Source organism: Lagenorhynchus albirostris, chromosome 10 (genome assembly GCF_949774975.1).
Source record: "Lagenorhynchus albirostris chromosome 10, mLagAlb1.1, whole genome shotgun sequence".
In the NCBI taxonomy this organism is placed as follows: domain Eukaryota; kingdom Metazoa; phylum Chordata; class Mammalia; order Artiodactyla; family Delphinidae; genus Lagenorhynchus; species Lagenorhynchus albirostris.
In genome coordinates, this window is record NC_083104.1 from 10669771 (window position 1) to 10692708 (window position 22938).

Sequence of the window (22938 nt, forward strand, 5' to 3'; positions counted from 1 at the left end):
GTCTTTAATCCATTTTGAGTTTATTTTTTTGTATAGTGTTCGGGAGTGTTCTAATTTCATACTTTTACATGTAGCTGTCCAGTTTCCCAGCACCACTTATTGAAGAGGCTGTCTTTTTTCCACTATATATTCTTGCCTCCTTTATCAAAAATAAGGTGACCATATGTGCATGGGTTTATCTCTGGGCTTTCTATCCTGTTCCATTGATCTATATTTCTCTTTTTGTGCCAGTACCATACTGTCTTGATTACTGTAGCTTTGTAGTATAGTCTGAAGTTAGGGAGCCTGATTCCTCTGGCTCCATTTTTCTTTCTCAAGATTGCTTTGGCTTTTCGGGGTCTTTTGTGCTTCCATACAAATTGTGAAATTTTTTATTCTAGCTCTGTGAGAAATGCCAGTGGTAGTTTGATAGGGATTGCATTGAATCTGTAGGTTGCTTCGGGTAGTATAGTCATTTACACAATGTTGATTCTTCCAATCCAAGAACATGGTATATCGCTCCGTCTATTTGTATCATCTTTAATTTCTTTCATCAGTGTCTTATAATTGTCTGCATACAGGTCTTTTCTCTCCTTAGGTAGGTTTATTCCTCAATATTTTATTCTTTTTGTTGCAATCGTAAATGGGAGTGTTTTCTTAATTTCTCTTTCAGATTTTTCATCATTAGTGTGTAGGAATGCAAGAGATTTCTGTGCATTAATTTTGTATCCTGCTACTTTCGCAGATTTATTGACTAGCTCTAGTATTTTTCTGGTAGCATCTTTAGGATTTTCTATGTATAGTATCATGTCATCTGCAAACAGTGACAGCTTTACTTCTTCTTTTCCGATTTGTATTCCTTTTATTTCTTTTTCTTCTCTGATTGCTGTGGCTAAAACTTCCAAAACTATGTTGAATAAGAGTGGTGAGAGTGGGCAACCTTGTCTTGTTCCTGATCTTAGTGGAAATGGTTTTAATTTTTCATCATTGAGGACGATGTTGCCTGTGGCATTGTCATATATGGACTTTATTTTGTTGAGGAAAGTTCCCTCTATGTCTACTTTCTGCAGGGTTTTTATCATAAATGGGTGTTGAATTTTGTCGAAAGCTTTCTCTGCATCTATTGAGATGATCACATGGGTTTTCTCCTTTAATTTGTTAATATGGTGTATCACATTGATTGATTGCATATATTGAAGAATCCTTGCATTCCTGGGATAAACCCCACTTGATCATGGTGTATGATCCGTTTAATGTGCTGCTGGATTCTGTTTGCTAGTATTTTGTTGTGGATTTTTGCATCAATGTTCATCAGTGATATTGGCCTGTAGTTTTCTTTCTTTGTGACATCTTTGTCTGGTTTTTCTATCAGGGTGATGGTGGCCTCGTAGAATGAGTTTGAGAGTGTTGCTCCTTTTGCTATATTTTGGAAGAGTTTGAGAAGGATAGGTGTTAGCTCTTCTCTAAATGTTTGATAGAATTCGCCTGTGAAGCCATCTGGTCCTGGGCTTTTGTTTGTTGGAAGATTTTTAATCACAGTTTCAATTTCAGTGCTTGTGATTGGTCTGTTTATATTTTCTATTTCTTCCTGGTTCAGTCTCGGAAGGTTGTGCATTTCTAAGAATGTGTCCATTTCTTCCACGTTGTCCATTTTATTGGCATAGAGGTGCTTATAGTAATACCTCCTGATCCTTTGTATTTCTGCAGTGTCAGTTGTTACGTCTCCTTTTTCATTTCTAATTCTAGTGATTTGAGTCTTCTGCCTTTTTTTTCTTTATGAGTCTGGCTAATGGTTTATCAATTTTGGTTATCTTCTCAAAGAACCAGCTTTTAGTTTTATTGATCTTTGCTATTGTTTCCTTCATTTCTTTTTCATTTATTTCTGATCTGATCGTTATGATTTCTTTCCTTCTGCTAAGTTTGGGGATTTTTTTGTTCTTCTTTCTCTAATTGCTTTAGGTGTAAAGTTAGGTTGTTTATTTGAGATGTTTCTTCTTTCTTAAGGTAGGACTGTATTGCTATAAACTTCCCTCTTAGAACTGCTTTTGCTGCATCCCATAGGTTTTGGGTCATTGTGTTTTCATTGTCATCTGTTTCTAGGTATTTTTTGATTTCCTCTTTGATTTCTTGAGTAATCTCTTGGTTATTTAGTAGTGTATTGTTTAGCCTCCAAGTGTTTGTATTTTTTACAGTTTTTTTCCAGTAATTGATATCTAGTCTCATAGCTTTGTGGTCGGAAAAGATACTTGATACGATTTCAACTTTCTTAAATTTACCAAGGCTTGATTTGTGACCCAAGATATGATCTATCTTGGAGAATGTTCCATAAGCACTTGAGAAAAATGTGTATTCTGTTGTTTTTGGATGGAATGTCCTATAAATATCAATTAAGTCCATCTTGTTTAATGTATCATTTAAAGCTTGTGTTACCTTATTTATTGTTCTTTTGGATGATCTGTCCATTGGTGAAAGTGGGGTGTTAAAGTCCCCTGCTATGATTGTGTTACTGTCTATTTCCCCTTTTATGACTGTTAGTATTTGCCTTATGTATTGAGGTGCTCCTATGTTGGGTGCATAAATATTTACAATTGTTGTATCTTCTTCTTCGATTGATCCCTTGATCATTATGTAGTGTCCTTCTTTGTCTCTTGTAATAGTCTGTATTTTATTTTTTAATTTATTTATTTTTTTGCTGTATGCAGGCCTCTCACTGTTGTGACCTCTGCTGTTGCACAGCTCAGGCTCCAGACGCGCAGGCTCAGCGCCATGGCTCACAGGCCTAGCCGCTTCGCGGCATGTGGGATCCTCCTGGACCGGGGCATGAACCCATGTCCCCTGCATCGGCAGGTGGACTCTCAACCACTGCGCCACCAGGGAAGCCCTAGTCTTTATTTTAAAGTCTATTTTGTCTGATATGAGAATTGCCACTCCAGCTTTCTTTTGATCTCCTTTTGCATGGAATATCTTTTTCCATTCCCTCGCTTTCAGTCTGTATGTGTCCGTAGGTCTGAAGTGAGTCTCTTGTAGACAGCATATATACGGGTCTTGGTTTTGTATCCATTCAGCCAGTCTGTGTCTTTTGGTTGGAACATTTAATCCATTTACATTTAAGGTAATTATTGATTTGTATGTTCCTATTCCCATTTTTTAAATTGTTTTGGATTTGTTACTGTAGGTCTTTTCCTTCTCTTGTGTTTCCGGCCTAGAGAATTCCTTTAGCATTTGTTGTAAAGCTTGTTTGGTGATGCTGAATTCTCTCAGGTTTTGCTTGTCTGTAAAGCTTTTAATTTCTCCATCAAATCTGAATGAGACCCTTGCTGGGTAGAGTAATATTGGTTGCAGGTTTTTCTCCTTTATCACTTTAAATATGTCCTGCCACTCCCTTCTGGCTTGCAGAGTTTCTGCTGAAAGATCAGCTGTTAACATTATGGGGATTCCCTTCTGTGTTATTTGTTGTTTTTCCCTTGCAGCTTTTAATATTTTTTCCTTGTATTTAATTTTTGATAGTTTGATTAATATGTGTCCTGGCATGTTTCTCCTTGGAGTTATCCTGTATGGGGCTTTCTGTGCTTCCTGGACTTGATTAACTATTTCCTTTCCCACATTAGGGAAGTTTTCAACTATAGTCTCTTCAAATACTTTCTCAGTCCCTTTCTTTTTCTCTTCTTCTTCTGGGACCCCTATAATTTGAATGTTGGTGCGTTTAATGTTGTCCCAGAGGTCTCTGAGACTGTCCTCAATTCTTTTCATTCTTTTTTCTTTATTCTGCTCTATTCCACTATTTTATCTTCCAGGTCACTTATCTGTTCTTCTGCCTCAGTTATTCTGCTATTGATCCCTTCTAGAGAATTTTTAATTTTATTTATTGTGTTGCTCATCACTGTTTGTTTGCTCTTTAGTTCTTCTAGGTCTTTGTTAAATGTTTCTTGCATTTTGTCTATTCTATTTCCAAGATTTTGGATCATCTTTGCTATCGTTATTCTGAATTCTTTTTCAGGTAGACTGCCTATTTCCTCTTCATTTGTTAGGTCTGGTGGGTTTTTATCTTGCTCCTTCATCTGCTGTGTGTTTTTCTGTCTTCTGATTTTGCTTAACTTACTGTGTTTGGGGTCTCCTTTTCGCAGGCTGCAGGTCCGTAGTTCCCATTGCTTCTGGTGTCTGTCCCCAGTGGCTAAGGTTGGTTCAGTGGGTTGTGTAGGCTTCCTGGTTGTGGGGACTAGTGCCTGTGTTCTGATGGATGAGGCTGGATGTTGTCTTTCTGGTGGGCAGGTCCACGTCTGGTGGCGTGTTTTGAGGTGTCTGTTGCCTTATTATGATTTTAGGCAGCCTCTGTGTTAATGGATGGTGTTGTGTTCCTGTCTTGCTAGTTGTTTGGCATAGGGTGTCCAAGAGTGTAGCTTGCTGGTTGTTGAGTGAAGCTGGGTCTTGGCGTTGAGATGGAGATCTCTGGAAGATTTTCGCCCTTTGATATTACGTGGAGCTGGGAGGTCTGTTATGGACCAGTGTCCTGAACTTGGCTATCCCACCTCAGAGGCACAGCCCTGACACCTGGCTGGAGCACCAAGAGCCTTTCATCCACACGGCTCAGAATAAAAGGGAGAAAAAATAGAAAAAAAGAAAGAAAGGAGATAAAATAAAATAAAGTTATTAAAATAAAAAATAATTATTAAGAAAAAAATTTTAAAAAGTAAAAAAAAAAAGAAATGGACAGTCAGAACCCTAGGACAAATGGTAAAAGCAAAGCTATACAGACAAAATCACACACAGAAGCATACACACTCAAAAAAGGAGAAAAAGGGGAAAAAATATATATATATCGTTGCTCCCAAAGTCTACCTCCTCAATTTGGGATGATTCGTGGTCTATTCATGTATTCCACAGATGCAGGGTGCATCAAGTTGACTGTGGAGCTTTAATCCGCTGCTCCTGAGGCTGCTGGGAGAGGTTTCCCTTTCTCTTCTTTGTTCGCACAGCTCTTGGGGTTCAGTTTTGGATTTGTCCCTGCCTCTGCCTGTAGGTCACTGGAGGGCATCTGTTCTTCGCTCAGACAGGACGGGGTTAAAGGAGCCACTGATTCGGGGGCTCTGGCTCACTCAGGCCGGGGGGAGGGAGGGGTACGGATGTGGGCGAGCCTGCGGTGGCAGAGGCCAGCGTGACATTGCACCAGCCTGAGGCGCGCCGTGCGTTTTCCCGGGGCAGTTGTCCCTGGATCCCGGGACCCTAGCAGTGGCGGGCTGCACAGGCTCCCTGGAAGGGAGGTGTGGAGGGTGACCTGTGCTCGCACACAGGCTTCTTGGTGGCGGCAGCAGCAGCCTTACTGTCTCATGCCCGTCTCTGGGGTCCGCGCTGATAGCCGCAGCTCGCGCCCGTCTCTGGAGCTCCTTTCAGAGGCGCTGTTAGTCCCCCTCTTCTCGCGCATCAGGAAACAAAGAGGCAAGAAAAAGTCTCTTGCCTCTTCATCAGGTCCAGACCTTTTCCTGGACTCCCTCCCGGCTAGCTGTGGAGCACTACCCCCTTCAGGCTGTGTTCACGCCGCCAACCCCAGTCCTCTCCCTGCGCGCCAACCGAAGCCCGAGCCTCAGCTCCCAGCCCCGCCCACCCTGGCGGGTGAGCAGACAAGCCTCTCGGGCTGGTGAGTGCTGGTTGGCACCGATCCTCTGTGCGGGAATCTCTCCGCTTTGCCCTCCGCACCCCTGTGGCTGCGCTCTCCTCCGCGGCTCCGAAGCTTCCCCCCTCTGCCACCTGCAGTGTCCACCCGCGAAGGGGCTTCCTAGTGTGTGGAAACCTTTCCTCCTTCACAGCTCCCTCCCACTGGTGCAGGTCCCATCCCTGTTCTTTTGTGTCTGTTTATTCGTTTTTCTTTTGCCCTACCCAGGTGCGTGGGGAGTTTCTTGCCTTTTGGGAGGTCTGAGGTCTTCTTCCAGTGTTCAGTAGGTGTTCTGTAGGAGTTGTTCCACGTGTGGATGTATTTCTAATGTATTTGTGGGGAGGAAGGTGATCTCCACGTCTTATTCTTCCGCCATCTTGAACCTCCTTCTTTTTGGTAACTACTTTATGTGTATTAATTTGCTACATACATCAAACTTGCAAGGCAGGTATTATTAGCTCCATTTTATCGTTTAGAAAAGTAAGGCTTAGATGGGAATATGCCAAAGGAACATTGATTATAAACTATGACATCTGTATCTGGCTCCATTAAGGAAAACTGAAATAATGATTTTTGTGTGATTCCTTTGAACTACTTTAGGAAGCCTTCCCCTTGTCAAATTCTGAGAGATCTACTTCTCCTGGGTCAGCGTACAACTTTTCCTAGTGCTTTCACATTGTATTAATATTTTCTGTTTATGCATCTATGTTTCCCAACATTCTGATTCTTCCTTAAAGACAAGGAGGATGGGATTTGTATACAAATCCCCTTCTATTGAACACAGGGTCAAACACACTGAATAAATGAGTGAGAAAGAATGACCAATATGCACATACCCATTCATATACATGTGTGAATCCTACCTTGAAATGCCAATCCAGTTGTTTAGTTCTAATGACTTAGAAATTGTTAACAATGGTTGGATTAGAAGGCCTGTAGCTATACTCCTGGACTGAACTTCAAGAGAGCCTGGGTTTAGTTCTGGATCATTTTCATAAATACTTGTAATTCCAGATACATTTTTTTAAGATCTCAGTTTCCTCATCTCTAAACTAAAACCATAGGACTAGATTACCTCAAAAAAACCTTCCTTGTTTGGACATTTTATGACTCTGGAAGTTAAAGCAATTCTTCTTTCCTCTCTATGCATACAGAACACTATACCTCCCTATGCATTCACCACCCTATACCTCCCAGCGTACCATGCAGTTAGTTCTAAGGAGACTTGGGTGAAAGTGACTTATAAGGAAGCCTCTCCTTCTCGCTTCCTCTGCCTCAGCAGTCTGAAGCAGTGTGTTGAGATGGAAGAGCAATGTGATGAAAGCAGGGTCCATGTGCCACTTCTTGGAAGGGAGCTACCCTGGAGAGGATTTCCCTGAGAAGGACAAAGGTCAGGTTCAGGACTGGCCCTCCAAAACCCAATAATCTCATTAAGTTGAGAAGCATGGGGATGAGAAAGCGAAGAAATAAAGATTTAAGAAAATGTGCAAATAAATGCGATGCATGGTCACTGACACATAATGGAGGAAAAGCTTCCTCAGATTTTTTAGATCATTTTGTTGCCAAAGAAATCTGAACCTGAAGTTTAAAAAAAAATAAAGCCTGTGATTTAACATAAAACTTAAAATGGCTCTTGGTTCATCACTTCTCATGGGATGAGAAAGCTGAGTGGCCTCCAAGAAGAGCATATATCCAATGTCAACTTCAGATGCAGCCAAGAAGGATAATGGGATGAAAGAACACCTAAGAGGATGGAGCCAGGGACCATGGAAAACAATGGCAATCTTGAAAGCCAAGTGCTGAGGAGGTGGAGTCACAAGTTGGAAGCAGATGTGAATGTCTGCTTGACGACCAGCGACCCGTAGCAGCTGAACCCAAAGCAGACATCGTATGAGCCAGAAACACACTTGTGTGTGTTAAGCCTCTGAGCTTTGAGGGTTAATATGTTATCCCAGAACAGACTAGTTTAACTGGAATACTACAGATCTATCTTCCATTTCTATAAAATACAGTAAGTTGTATCCTACCAACCACACATTTGGTCCCCGACTTTGTGCAACATAATATTGACAACTGGTTCTCTATGATCAGCAGATTCTCAGATAAAACACAAAGGAGTATATCTCTGTTAATGTAAAGCAAACTAGGGCATTTGCCATCTCCAAGAGAAGGGCTAATAAAACTTCCCAAAACACCTAATGGATATTCAGGGAACAAAATACTTGAAAAAGCTGAGTCATTGTCCTTATTTCAAAACATTACTTGTTATTGCTGTAAACATGAAAAGTCATTCTTCCTCTGAGAAAACTGAAGGCTTTTGTTTTGTTTTGTTTTTTCAAGTTGGTTTAAATCCATCCGAGATTCAAAGTAGGAAACATGTGTCCATGTTTCAGGTTCATTTAAACATAATTGTTAAGAGAAGTGTACATAATTCTTTCTCAGATAAGGGATGTGAATGTGTGTGAGTAGGTGTGATTGTATGTGTGTGTGCATGTGTGTCTATGTGTATGCATGTCCCAATGACTATTAAAATAAGTCTATTTATGATCTGATAAGTTACTTTAACAAGCCAAGTCCTTCTGTTCCAAGTATTACATAAAGACATGGTGAGACCAAAGCTCGAGCTATTGAAATGCAACTCGCCTTTTAGTGAGCGTCCAGGTTTGTCACTTAGCAGTGATTAAAAGCTTAGGAGCTGCCGTGCTATTAGTGGTGATGCTTTGAAGGTATCAGGCTGAGAGCCGACTGGAGACCAAGTCCACTAACATGCAAGAGGCCCCTGAGAGTCTATTTTAGAACTCTTATTTTTGATCTTGCCAAGAGGAAGCACCAATACACTCAACTTTGCAAAAAGTAAGACTCTCTTCCATTTATCACAGGAATCAAGTGCATTGTATTTTTCCCCTAGCAATCAGTGACTTGCCTTATTCATCTTTACTTCCAGATGACCCTTGAGAGGTTTGTGGATATAGATAGATGATCAGTCAATGTTTATGAGGCAAAGTATGAATCAGTGTGGCAGACATCAGAGACTCAGCTGAATGTGTAGGTCAGACCAGATCCATAAGTGGTATTTCAATTATCTTCCTTCATACTGTGTGTTTCAAGTGTGGGAGAGTTGTGGCCATTCTTTTCAGACTGCCATGCGTGTTTCGATGGCAATGCCACACACACACAGCAGAGTCAGCTTCGGACCCCCACTTTTGACAGAGCAGCTGCAGCAGCAGCATAGCTACCAGTTAGCAAGAGTTTACTAGTTGCAAGGCGTGGTTCTTCTACAAGCTTTAAACTATCTATTTATTTAACCATCACACTACCCTTATGATATTTATTCCCATTTCGTCAGTGAGGAAATAAATGAGCATCAACAACAGCCAGGATGTTAGGCCTTCCTCCAAAACGGTCTCCAAAGCTCGCATATGGGACTGCCACAACCAGCAATAGAAAAGCAGAGCAGAGAGCTGAAAGTAAAGCAGGAAAATTTTTTCTCTAGGTAGAGCCTTCTCTACATGATAATTGAGTCCTCTACCCTTGCATCCTGGATGAGAAACATCCTTCCTAAAATTAACTATAGTATAGTATGCACAGAAGGGCCTCAGTCACTTGAGACTGAAGTAATTTAACTCATGGTTAGATGCTCTCCTTTCAGAGTTTGAAACCAGCCTTAAAAAGGGCTTGCAAACATATATTTTCGAAATAGCATATTCAAGGAAGCCCTAAAGAACTTAAACAGTAAGTTAAAAACATTTGTTATTTCAAAACAATGATTTCCTTTAAATTCACTCTGGCTTTTAAATATTATGATAACCCTAGATATGCTATCTTTTTAAAAAATAGAAGTGTTAGCCTGCATCCTAAAATTGCTTGAATTCACATAGCTTTTCTTATATTTGGGAAGCAGTTTAATATGTATTATAGGGGATTGCCCGCAACTAGAAAAGCAAGGCTCAGGGGTTTAATAACCTGCTATATCTATCAGGATGGGCAAAGTTATGCTGCAGTAATATCAATGCACAAATCTTGAAGTCGTAAACAATTCAGTACATTTCTTTCTCGCTTCATTCCATTGAGGGTTGGGAAGAGGGCTCAGGTGAACAAGGTCGCTCAGGAACTCCGAATGATGGAGATTCCCTCTGGACATGTATTTCTGTGAAGGCAGAGTCAAGGAGCCTGGGGAAACACATGGTGGTTCTTAAAGGTTCTGTGTAGAAGTGGTACATGTCACTTCTATACACATGTCATTGGCCAGAGTAACACAAAGTCCAACTTTAACGTAAGTGATGTGAAGAAAAGCACAAGTCTCCCCAGTTTGCCATCTTTTGTTTGCCTCTCAAGTGTCTTCTCCACCTGCTTCTGTCCCAGGGAACTTACAGAAACTGTATCATTGGGCTCCCATGTCCTCTGGAATATTGGAGGGAGGAAGGAAAGTCAGGTGAGGGTGTTTAATCCTTGGCCACCTCCCAGTCATGTCACCTCCAGCCTGCTTATGTCTCAACCCAAGGCCACTGCTTCCCTCAAGGCTTCCTTCTCTATAGAATTCCCTCCTTCCAAGTTCTGTCCTACTCCTTGACCTCATCCATTTATATTTTGATTACTAATAGCATCTCCACATTTGGACCCTAAGTTTTCAGACTATTAAACCTGTATTCCACTCTGTCTTTATTAATAGTCCCTTTGTAAATAACACCACCTGGATTTATCCTAATCTGGATGCACCATCTGAACGCTGAAAGGGCAGCAAATAATAGAGAACAATAATCCAGGCTTCTGTGCTGTCCTGTGGTGACACAGTGGTTAGAGCAGGAAAGAAGGATTATTAATGATATCTCACTGATCTTCAATGATAATATATCAGAAACTGTTCTGTAGAAGAACATATTTGCCAAATAATTAAAACTGTATTTCTTACCTACAGATGCCCCAAAACAGCACAGTAAGAACTGAAAATATGAGGATATCCTTTAAGACATTGCTGAGAATATTTACAAAAATTATTGTCTGCTCTTTCCCAAATAATCCCCACTGCTAATTAGCTAAAGTGTTTCCTAAATAGTACAAGCAGGAGTCTAAGAGATATGCTTTTAGATACACCATATATTAAACATTGATTATGTTGGGGTTTTTATCTAAAAACCACTTAATCACAGCTTGTCATACTATCTTTATTGATTTGTTACTGGTCACACTGTTCATTAAAATGCCAGAGAGCGAGGAATTCATTTTTAGTGCTCTTCCAGACACCAAAGTTTTATCTCCTAACAGTATAATTCAAGGTCAAGGATGTTTATTGTGTTTAGACAGAAAAACAATCAAAGTAGCTTGGGTTTCAAAACACACACAGAGAGGGGAGTTTGCAGTTTTTGCTTACCCTAAGGATTGCAGCTTTGATCACAATATGTGATCTGAAGAGTCTCTAGATATTTGCTGAGGTTTTAAGGTTAGAGTGGGAGGGGTTTTTTTTTCCTTTTTTTAATTTCACTAGTTGCAGAAAGAGTGATAGTAATTATTGCCTTTTATTCCCAAGCAATTTTGCTTCCTGAGTGACTTCATTTTAAATTCTGTGATCTATCTCCAAGGTAATCCTAAAGTCAACAGACTGCTTAATTCACCACTTTCAGGGGCAAAATGTTTCATTTAGTAATGTCTCCAGCCAGTTTCTCACCTAATCTAAAAGTTCTCCAGAAATAAGATGTTCAATATTTTATGTTTGGTCTGTATGAATCCTGGTGGACCATTAGGTATAGCCTGTGAAAAAAGGTGACAAAATGGATACCTAGTCCTCTTTTAAAGATCCTCCACTATGAACTTCCCTGGCCAGAAATTATTAAATTAAATTTCTAGTTACATGCAAATACCAAAAGCTCCCTATAAGTTGATGAGAAAAAGAGACACATCTCTAGAGAAAAGATTGCAAGTAGGCAGTTTTCAGGAAAAAAAAAAGGTATAAGGCTAATACACATAGTAAATGATGCTCAAGCTCACTAATAGGAAAGAAAATATAAAGTAAATGAAAAAACGAGATAGCATTTCTCTTGCCCATCAGAATGCCAAAATGTATATAAACAGTAATCCACTTCTGAGGATTATATGGGAAAATGATTACATTTGTGCATTGTTGGTGCAAAGTAAATGCTCTCCCTGTTTTGAAATCTAGCAGCATCCTTGGAAATTAAAAAAGCGCAATACCTATTTTTGATCAAGCAATTCCACTTTGGGTAGCTTCTACAGAAAGGAATGCAAAAAGGTATGTGCAAGAATATTTATTTACTTTACTTCCAGAATACTGCAAACAACCTGAATCAATAGGAGTAGAATAAATTGAATCTAATGTTAGCTACAATTCAAAGAATGAATTAGATTCATTAGTTCAAAAGAATGAACTAATTCATTCAATTAGTTATGAATGAATTAGATTCATAACTACCAAACTGGAGGAAGGGAATTAAAGTATTTTTATTTGAAAAAAAAGCAAGCAAATAAATATATATAACATGATTGTATTGTGATAAAAACGATACCCAAAAGTGTCTATATGGGTGGCAGCCAGCCTCCAGAATGGCTCCCAGTGATGCCTGCCCCTTGGTGTTCATGCCATTGTGTAGTTCCCTCCCAAACTGCATCAGGATTGGTCTGTGTGACCCACAAAATAAACAAGTGATGCTGTGTGAATTTTCAAGACTAGGTCATAAAAGACATTGCAGCTCTTTATATAGAATTGCTTTTTTCTGGGGGGAGTCAGCGGCCATACTGTGAGGACTCTCAACCAGTTCTGTGGAGAGGTTCACATGATGAGGAACTGAGGCCTCCTGCCAAGAACCGGCCAGGAACTGAGGCCACAGTCAACCATTATGTGAGGGACCCCATTAACATCTTAACTGCAACCTCAGCAGAAACTTTGAACCAGAACCACCCAGCAGAGTCACTCCTGGGTTCCTGACTCTGTTAAAGTGTGATGTAATAAATATCTTTGTGTTTGTTAAGTACTAAGTTTATGGGTAATTTGTTACACAGCAACAGTTAACGAATACAATATGGAAAGTTGTGGAAGGACACATCACACTGTTAAATTGTTACCTTAGTGAAGTAGTGGTGGAAATACTTTTTGAAATAAGTTTTAATTTCCATTTTTATGTTTTGTTCTCTACAGTTATCTTACAAAAATAGCTAAATGCTCCAGATAGCTTCCCAGGGATGTCTGTATCTGTTTAAACAACAAATACGGCAAATATTGACTGAGTAATTACTCTGAGTCAAACACTGTTAGAAATGAAGGTTTAAAAGTAAATAACACACTAATTTTGTCCTCAAGAAGACCACTCTTTGATATAGGAGGTTGAAACTGATATTTATCTTCTCCCATTTTAAATCGTAGTAGATGTTATGAGTGTACATAGAATGTCACTGGAGCACAGGGGACGATAAGAATGATTCTGATGCAGAGAAACTTACCTCTAAGCTACATCCTGAGGGACAAAGAGGAGTCTTCCAAGAAGAGAAAAGCAGGTGGGGTGAAGAGAACATTATTGGAAAATACTAGAATTTGAGATTTATCCAGCTGTGCTATTTTCTCAACACATGGTTCCTTCTGCATGAGTCTTCACTATCACAGAGAGTAAAAATAACCTGAGTTAAAAAGCCTAAGACAGGTTTTCCTTATTTATTTGTATATTGATTTACTCTAACATTAAGGAAGAAAAACTGCTCTGTTACTCTATTTCAAAATCCATTTTGGTGGAATGTGATCATCTAGTGCAAAACTGGAGGATACGCTTGGGGATCAGCCCCTATGCAATATATGGCTAATGCCCACACATCCAGCAAAAGTGCTCATTTATCACACTGGATAATCCAGACTGAAGGGCTTGCAGGCTGAGTGATGTTCCTTCACAATCAGTACCAGTTTAATTGTACTTGTGAAGCTGGGTGGTTTGAATTAACTCTGCCTTTTGGTTTTCATAGCTGTCTCTGGTTTTCAAAGACATCAGCTCTCATAAGCATCTCTAAAGTTACAAAGAGTAATTACAAATAGGGCTTTTATTTATTTATTTTTAAAGCTCTTATGCCTGCAGAACAAACATTGGGCTCTTTTTTTTAACAGAACAGGATCTTGCCTATAATATAGGATAAAATGACTTAAATAAGTGAAAGAATGCCATTCTCCCTATCCGCACATTTCATCCTTCAATAATTGAGACATTTGGGACCCATACCTGGTATTTTATTTTTTATGGCAGCCACTTTATACATTTATAGGAAGTCAGAGTTGTCTTTTATCTGCTTTATGCCATTTGGATAGGAATAATGAGCTGGCATTACAATAGGAAAATTGACAGTCCTCTCAATGCAGTTGTTACTGTTACACCTCTTAAATTCTGGCCACTTATGCTCAGGTCAGTGCAACAGGGAACAGCTGATTTTGTGAACAAGTTTTTTGCATAGATGTTTCCAACGATAGAGAACTATGGCATGTTTGAACTAGAAGGGGGTTATATAAATTAGGACTCTATAGATTATAAGCAACAGAAAATTCGACTAATTTTAGTTCAGTCAGACAGAGAGTGTGTTGACTTATGTAATGAGAAATCGAGGGATTGGGATCACTTCAAGGAAGATTTCTGTCAAATCTGAAGGGTTCTTCCTGTCCGTAGTCTGGTCCCCCCATGAGATGGGTTGACTCCATTCTCAAAGACACTTGCCCGTTATAACACCTAGATGGCTTCTACTGTTCCAATCTGCATTTTCTTAGGTTCACATCCATCACTATAAGGAACCACCTTTAGTCCCAGCAACTGCTGAGTGAGACAATGTCATTGGCTTTTATTAGATTATTATATCCAATGCAGCACCAATCATATGGCCCAGGGAATAGGCCTCAGGCACAGACCAGACCCTGGGGCCAGGGGTGGAGTCAATACCATGAAAGCTATAGAACAGGGATTCCAAACCCATGATTCTGAATCGTTTCAAAACAGCACCATTTAAGATGTTGATGAAAAGTATCAAAAGCCTCAAAAGTCCTCAAAGTCTGCATTATAGTTTGATTGCCAAGCTTTATCTGAGAAAATTTGCCATGGACTGAATGATTTTGTGTCTCCCCAAAAAAGTCTACATTGAAGCCTAATCCCCAGTGTGATGGTATTTGGAGGTGGGGCCTTTGGGAGGTGATTAGAGTTTGGATGAGGTCATGGGGTAGAGCCCCCATGATGGGATTGGTGCCTTAGAAGGAAATGAAGAGCTCAGAGCTCTCCTGCCTTGCAAGGACACAGTGAGAAGACAGCTATCTGAGAACCAAGAAGTGGGCTGTCAGCAGACATCAAATCTGCCAGCACCTTTATCTTGGGACTTCCTGGCCTTCAGAACTGTGAGAAATAGATGTTCATTGTTTTAGTCACCCAGTCTATGATATTTTTGTTTTAGCATCTTGAACAAACATAGACTTCCAAATTTGTCTCATTCCCCATGCTTCTCTGACAGTTCCTTATCTCCTGAGCTTCCCAGAATTCCAAGCAGAAAGGAGAAGTCATATGAAGTCTACAACACTGCTAAAATCTTGGACTTCAATATTAGCAGAGTATTTTCAGCTCTGCATACCATTTTCTCCTCCTTACAACCATCTCATGCTCAAGGGCAGGACGTCAGGACATATGGACTGGTATCTCCTCTTTCCTTTTGACCTTTTCCGAATTCTTCCGCTTGGTCATAGCTTGTTAGTTCCGCGTTCCTTACCAGGACTGCTGTTGTAAGAGAACTCATGCAAGTGGTTACTATGGTGTCTGGCCAGGGCAGGTGGTTTGTTCAGTGGTTCCCCTAACGTATTGTCTATGCCTGATTTTGTGTTACAGTGACACAGTAGTGACAGAATCCAACCAGCCAGCAAAGCTGAACATATTTACCATCTGGGCCCCTTTGCAAAAATGTCTGCCAATCCCTGTGCTAGGGCAGTTGTTCTGACACTTTAGTGACAGCATTTTGGTTACCAGAGGTGCTATAACAAACAGAGATTCCTGGGGCCCCTCTACAGAGAGTGTGATTTTAATTCCATAAGACTGGGGCCTGGGTTGGGGCCTGGGATATCTATTTGAAAACCTCTGCAGGTGCTTCTGTGAACATCTTCCGAAGCTCACACTTCAGGAAAAGCATGTCTTCCTTGTAAAACACTCTAAGGAGAAGAATCCTGATGCTATACATTTGGAGTTTCCTTTAGCACAGCATTTGTGTTAGAAGGCAGCTTAAGAGCACTGGCAATTTAGACAGTTTAAACGTGGTAGAGCTGTATCTCAAATCCAAACAGCCTGACCCTTCAGCCTCTGTTGTTTTCCACTGTGCTATACACCGTCGTATAGTACCTTCTTAAGTCTGCAGAAGCACTTATCCTTGTCCTACATAATCTAGGAGCTGGAAAGTTCAGTCTCAAGTACTGTAGTCCCCAAACTTCATCAACTGGATCAGAAGTCAGTGAGAGAAAACAATGACTGCTTCATTCATCACTACAAGAAAAAGCAGATTTTTTTATTTATAAAACTGCTGAAATGCTTCAAATGTAAGAATGCCTTTATGCCGTCAGACCAGCCCACCACTGAGAGCACTGTTTGATGCATGTCTCTCGGGAGACTGCCAAGCTCTGTAAATGCATTCCAGTTTTTCAAAAATGCCCAGTGAAACAAAGGAAGGAACATTCAATATTTCCACCCATGGAAACATTGTTGATTTTGTTATGCATCTCTGTATTTCAGAAACAGTCATTTAAAAAGCCAACTTGAATTACACATACTTTAAAGGAGCTGCACTTCAGCTTATCTAAATAGTTGTACAAACCTATAAAGAAAATAGCATATTTCAGTAAGCAGAATAATCCCAGAAGAAAGTACCAGGAAGAAATTATGCTCTCAGCCATTCTCAGAGATGAGTAGAGAGATTACAATACCTTCCAAGATCCCTTCCATCTCCCTGATCCTATGATAAAAAGAGTAGGTGGAAAGAAAGTCTCCATATCCACCCATCAGCTCTATTTGAATCCCTTTTCTCCAGAAATCTTTCATTCTTAGACTTAACAAATGTTATCAGTCCACAATGGTTTTGGCTTAAAGTCTGAAATGTATAGAAACATGGGTAATGCAGATTCACTCTTTTGAATAGTTACTAATCATCATTTACATTGTCATCATTCTTGAAATATTTTAGCTTTTAGTTTTACTCCAGCACATTATTTTTGTACATTAAATTAAATCTGACTTGGAGATCCCACTAGCCAGAGTGATAAGAAGTCAGTTCAACTTGTGGTTTAAGGTTTCAGTTACTGTTCTCAGGTTGTCAGAATCCAGGGTCATTGTGCCATGTTTGGAAAATAGGTGAAGAGCCTGTTATCTTTATCTAATCATTGTAACCATTAATATGTAAATTTCTCAGTTGGGTCCCTTTGAGGCAGACTGGCACTCTATGTCCACTGCTGGGCCCAGAGCAGTTGCAAGAAAACCATCAGCCACATCTTCTGTGCTTTACGCCTCAGCATCCCCAAGCCCCTGCATCACCTCTGAAGTAGTGTGGGAGTGGGCACTGGTGCTCACCACTCCTAGACTAAACCAGCCCTTTCCAGTCTGCAGCATGCTCCAGGACTCCTGCTGGACTTCTACCTCTTCCCCACTTAGCCTTTTCTTCCATCAAACCCCCTTGTAAGAGAACTCCCTTCTCCTCTCAGCAAGCTTCCAGAAATGCTAATGCCAGCCCCCTTTCCTGTGGGTCCGAGTGAGTAGGTGGGAGAAGAAATAAAAAAACGGCCCTTTTTTCCCCTCCTAACTCATCATGTTCTACCTGCAATATCTATTAATAGCCAAGAATAATGCCTCAAATTTATTGATTATAACTGTATGCTAGGCACTTTACAGATATCTCATTTAAATCATCAATTCATGAATTAGATACTATTATTCATGCCATTTTGCAGATTACAAACTGAAACCCAGAGAAATTGAAGGCTTCCTAATATTGCATCGCTAGGAAGATCCGGAGCTGGGATTTGATCACAGACTATCGGGATCTAGTTATTTTATTCTTGTCACTACTCATTTGGACTAATAATGCTTAATAATAAAATGTCTTAAGAGTTAATAAGTGCTGAGCATTTACTATGCCCCAGGCAATGAACTCAGCATTCTTATAGACCCCGAAGATAAAAAAGAAGGCATCTCTGCCTTTATTGTGCAGTGCCAAAGAAAGCACCTGGGGGGTGGGGGTGGGGTTGAGGAGTAAACTCAGAAGATTCTAGTCCAGCCCAGGTGAGCTCTCCTGTCAAGTACTGAGCGTGTGAAAATAGTGAACACGTTGGTAAATAAAATTTGGGAAAGTTCATTAAGACGCTACATGAAGAAAGAAATGTAGTATGGGACTTCCCTGGTGGCACAGTGGTTAAGAATCTGCCTGCAAACGGAGGGGACACCGGTTCGAGCCCTGGCCCGGGAAGATCCCACATGCCATAGAGCAGCAAAGCCCGTGCCACACAACTACTGAGCCTGCGCTCCAGAGCCCACGAGCCACAGCTGCTGAGCCCTTGTGCCACAACTACTGAAGCCCACGTGCCTAGAGCCCGTGCTCTGCAACAAGAGAAGCCACTGCAATGAGAAGCCCACGCACAGCAATGAAGAGTAGCCCCTGCACGCCACAACTAGAGAAAGCCCGCACGCAGCAACGAAGACCCAACGCAGCCAAAAAATAAATAAATTTAAAAAAAAAAAAGAAATGTAGTAAATTAGAGAAGCAAAGAGTGGACTCACAACCACAGCTCTTCGGTTATTTCCTTATTTTTGAATTTTTTCTCTGGGTATTAAAAGTGTAAAGCACACAATGTCTCTTCTTAGCTTTAAACCCTGCAATATCTGTCCCATGTATTTGAAATTAAATGCGAATCCCTTACCATGTTCTGCTAGACCCACCACAGTCTGGTCCCTGCCTACCTCTTCGACGTCAGATGTCACCTCCAACACTCCAACTCCAAATGTGTCTGCCTCTGCCATACTGTTCTTCAAACATAGCATTTCCTTCCTAGGGCTTGGGTATTTGTTATTTGAGAATTTCATCTCCGCTTTCTCTTCTTGATCAGCTGCTTCTCATCAGTCAAGTATCAGTTCAAATGTTAGCTCAAAACATTTAGGTCCATCCGTGTTGTTACCAGTGGCATTATTTCATTCTTTTTGATGGCTGAATAATATTCCATTGTGTGTATATGTATATATATATATATATATATATATATATATATATATATATATATACCACATCTTCTTTATCCATTCCTCTGTTGATGGACATTTAGGTTGCTTCCATGTCCTGGCTTTTGTAACATTGTAAATCAACTATACCTCCCTCCAAAAAAAAGAATGGTGACGAATACCAGGGAAAAATGTAAAAAAAAAAAAAAATCAAAAACCAAAAAACCTCTCTTTGTTACCCAGTCTACTGTGACACTGCTGTACCTTCTTTCACTCATTCATTCAGATGGTGAATGTTGAGCACTGTGTTCCAGTACTGGTCTAGGCCCAGAGGATAAAGCAGGGCAAAAACTTGTCCTACTACTTGCCCTATAATATTTATTTCCTAGTGAGAGTTTTGGACAATAAAAAGGGAGCAAGGAGAGTTACTGAGGAGTATTGCTCTCCTGACTTGCTTCTTCTGGCATTGCCATGAGCTGGCTGCATGCCTGGATGAAAGGTTACAGCTCTTGTGGGCTGGTCCTCGGCACACAGCCATGTGCCAAGTTCCTATAATTGTTTCCTCCCTTTGAGTTCCTCCTCATTAATCCCAGGGTACTACATTTTCCCTTGTAGTTTATCTCTAGCCTGTCTGTACCTTTTTAGTTACTTTATTCAGATCCTTAAATTACTCAGTATATGAGTGCCCGGAGTCTGAGTACTATGGAAGACCTCATTGGGAAGATGGTAATTAGTCAGAAACCTGTAGGCAAGCACACAGAGGGATATCTAGGGGGAAAACAAATTCTGGGAAAGAAGAACAGCAAGTGAAAAGAGCTTGTATTAGTTTTGTTTCCTGAATAAAAATTTAAAACGAACACAGTGGCTTAAAACAACATACATGTATGATTTCATAACTCCTATAGATCAGAAGTCTGGGCATAGTATGATTGCGTTCTCTGGTCAGGGTCTCACACAGCTGAAATCAACATGTTGGCTGGTCTGCTGTGTCATCTGAGGCTCAGCATCCTCTCTCAGCTCAACTGGGTCTTTGGCAGAATGCAGGTCCTTTCGGTGACCAGACTGAAGTCTTTTTTTCCTGCTGGCTGACAGCTGGGGGCTGCTCTTAGCAACAGGAGGCCACTCTCATCCGCTGCCACGTAGCCCCCTTCTTTTCAAAGCCAGCTGCAGAGAACTCCTCAAATGCCAAATCTCCCTGGTACTTTGAATCTCTAACTTTCTCTGTCTCTTACCTCTAGATCCAAATTTAAAAGCTCATGTAATCGGGTGCAGCTCACCCAGATAATCTTTCTAACTTATTATTTTTTTAATCTTTCTAACTTAAAGTCAACTGATCTGGGACTTTAGTTACACCTGCAAAACCCTTTCATAGCAGTACGTAGATTGTTGTTTGATTAGATAATCAGCAGATGATGTGTGTACATCCGGAATCTTAGGGGACCGTCTTGGAATTCTGCCTACCACAAAGTCTAAGGCAAGAGCAAGCCTCCTGTACTTGAAGAATAACAAGAGAGCCAGTGTTCTAGATCAAGGTGGGCAGTGAGAGTGGGTGCTCAGGTCACAGAGGTGGTGGGCAGAGGAAGGGACGGTAGCTGATGAAGGCCTTGAAGATAGGCCATTGTGGGGCTTTGGCTTTTTCTCTGAAATCAGAGCCATTGAACTGAGTAGTGTGATTTGATTCATGTTTTAGAAATGCATAAAAATAGACTACTAGTAAGGAAGGTGAGGGCTGAAAGAGACCATGAGGAGGCTCCTGTGACAGTAGAGGTAAAAGAGGATGCTGGCTTGGACCAGGGTGAGAGTGACCAGTGTTGAGGAGTCCAATTCTGGATATATTGTGAAAGGGGGCTAATAGTTTTTACTAACGGATTGAATGTGGGCTGTGAGGGAGTGAGGAGTCAGTGTTTTTACTTACCCCACTACCACTCTCTTAAAATATCTAATTTATGTATTTATTGGTCTCTTAAAATACTTGAAGTAGTTATTCCCTTATTGTCTGTTGGCTCTTCCTACAAAGAAAGCTCCATGGAGGCAGGGACACTCTGGTCCATTGCTACATCCCCAGTGCCTGGCACAGAGTCTTGACAGAATAGACACTAGATACTTGCTGAACACATGAATGAATGAATGAATGAATGAACAAATGAATACGTTATTCCAATATAGCAGCAATGGAAAGTAGACATTTCCTTTACTACTCCCCATGGATTCAGATCTGAACTAACAAAGTGTTTCACTCCAATGAATACTGGCATCATCAGGGAAAAATAACTTTTTTCCAAATGTTTACTTGACTTACCTTTTAGGTTCTCTCAAGTGTATCCAAGGTGTTTCACATCTCAATTTTCTCCTCCATCTCTTGTTTTCTTCTTTTTTTTTCTGTTTCTTTTTTTTTTTCTTTTTTTAATCTCCAACAGTCACAGTTTTCAGTTTTCAATTTTGTAGACTTTCTGGTAGAGAGTCCTCTAAACAAAATGTGTTGCTGGTTTTCAAGGTAATGTGTACTCGGTTCAGTTGTGGGGCAATGTGAGTTCTACAGACAGTGGAATTTCAGGACAGCCTTCCCACAGTGCACTTAGAAAACCACTGAGGCCAGAAGGGATGATGGGTTAAAGAGGCCAAGGATTGACTTAGGCAGTAAAGAAAAGAAAGTCTGATAAGTTGTAGGAATACCAGGCAATGATTAAAAAAAAAGAAATCCAGCCTAATAAAGGCTTTTAACTGGCAATACATAGGAGCCATTAAAATCATGACGTGTTCGTTGTAAGGATATTCACAGTAAATATGTAAAGTGGATTATGGATAATGAAAAGGGATTGTGCAAAATCCTATGTTTTCTCATTTTTCATGAAATTTAATGTGATTTCTGATTTTTAAAATAGACAGTGATCAAGAATACAACAAGATTCCTAGTCCAGAAGTGAAAGAATCCTCAAATAAGTGATACTGGACTACCTGTTATTTGTGGAAGTGAGTAATGGTTTGTAAAACTTTTCTGAATGTCTGGTGATGGTATGACAAATTCTCCCCTTCTTTAAGGTCTGGGTGACAATAAAGTTGGCCTTTTGCACAAACAGGTTAGAACACTTTATGTGCTTAGTTGTTAAACCAGTTTCTGGCTTAACTGGCTGAAGAGAATGCCTAAGTGAGGCTGTCTTAAAAGCTATGTGCGTCCCTGCAAATGTGCTCAATGCTGTGGGTGTGTGGGTACCAACGGATTAATAAGCTCCCACCTGAACACAAAGAGAACTAGCCGCACTCAGCATTATGCTCTTTGACCTGCAGGCCAGGAGCCATCTATTATCTACTTCTGTATGGACAGCCTGTGTTCTCCTCTGCTGTGTCTTGTTTCCTTAAGCCCCTGATATTACAACAGTAAGTTATGATCACTGAGAGGTAAGTTATGATCGCTGAGAGGTAGAGAGAAGGTAGGGATGGAGTAAAGGAAAAGAAAGGATGGAAGGGAGGGAAGGAAAAAAGGAGGCGGGAAGGAAAAAAGGAGGCAGGAAGTCCATGCCTCAAATGTGGGACAAAGAGAGTCAACCTTGTAAGAAACTCAGAATACTCTCTAGCTTTTAGGGTCAATTTAGCTCTTAACCAAGTCAAAATTAGTATGTGAAGGATGAACTGTGCAGAGGAATCACAAACAATCCCTTTGTCTTTGAACAATTCCATTTGGTTGTCAGAAGAGAGCAGAACAGATTGTGTTCTTTGAGTTGCAATATTAAACACCAAAGGCCAACCTTAGAAAATGTCAGGAAACATGTCATTTCAAGACCTGCAGTTTTGCCAATCCCGTTATACAGAGCACCTTCAAGCTGTGTAATTCTTTTAACTTTGCAAAGGTCACACAGTGAGAGCTGGCCATGTTAAAAACAGGCTCTCTCATTGTTAAGGATCCACAGAGATATATAAACACTCTGTTTGTGTGTTCTTTAAAAATACTCAATGTGAACAAACACTGATAAGACTTGACTGGTGGGGAAGCCGCCATAATTTTCCTTGATGCCTGGAACAACCAGGGAGTTCATTCTCTTCTTTTTCTTTTCCCTTATTCCTCACATCCCAACCATTTCTAAGCCTCACCCATTTTATCACCAGATATCTATC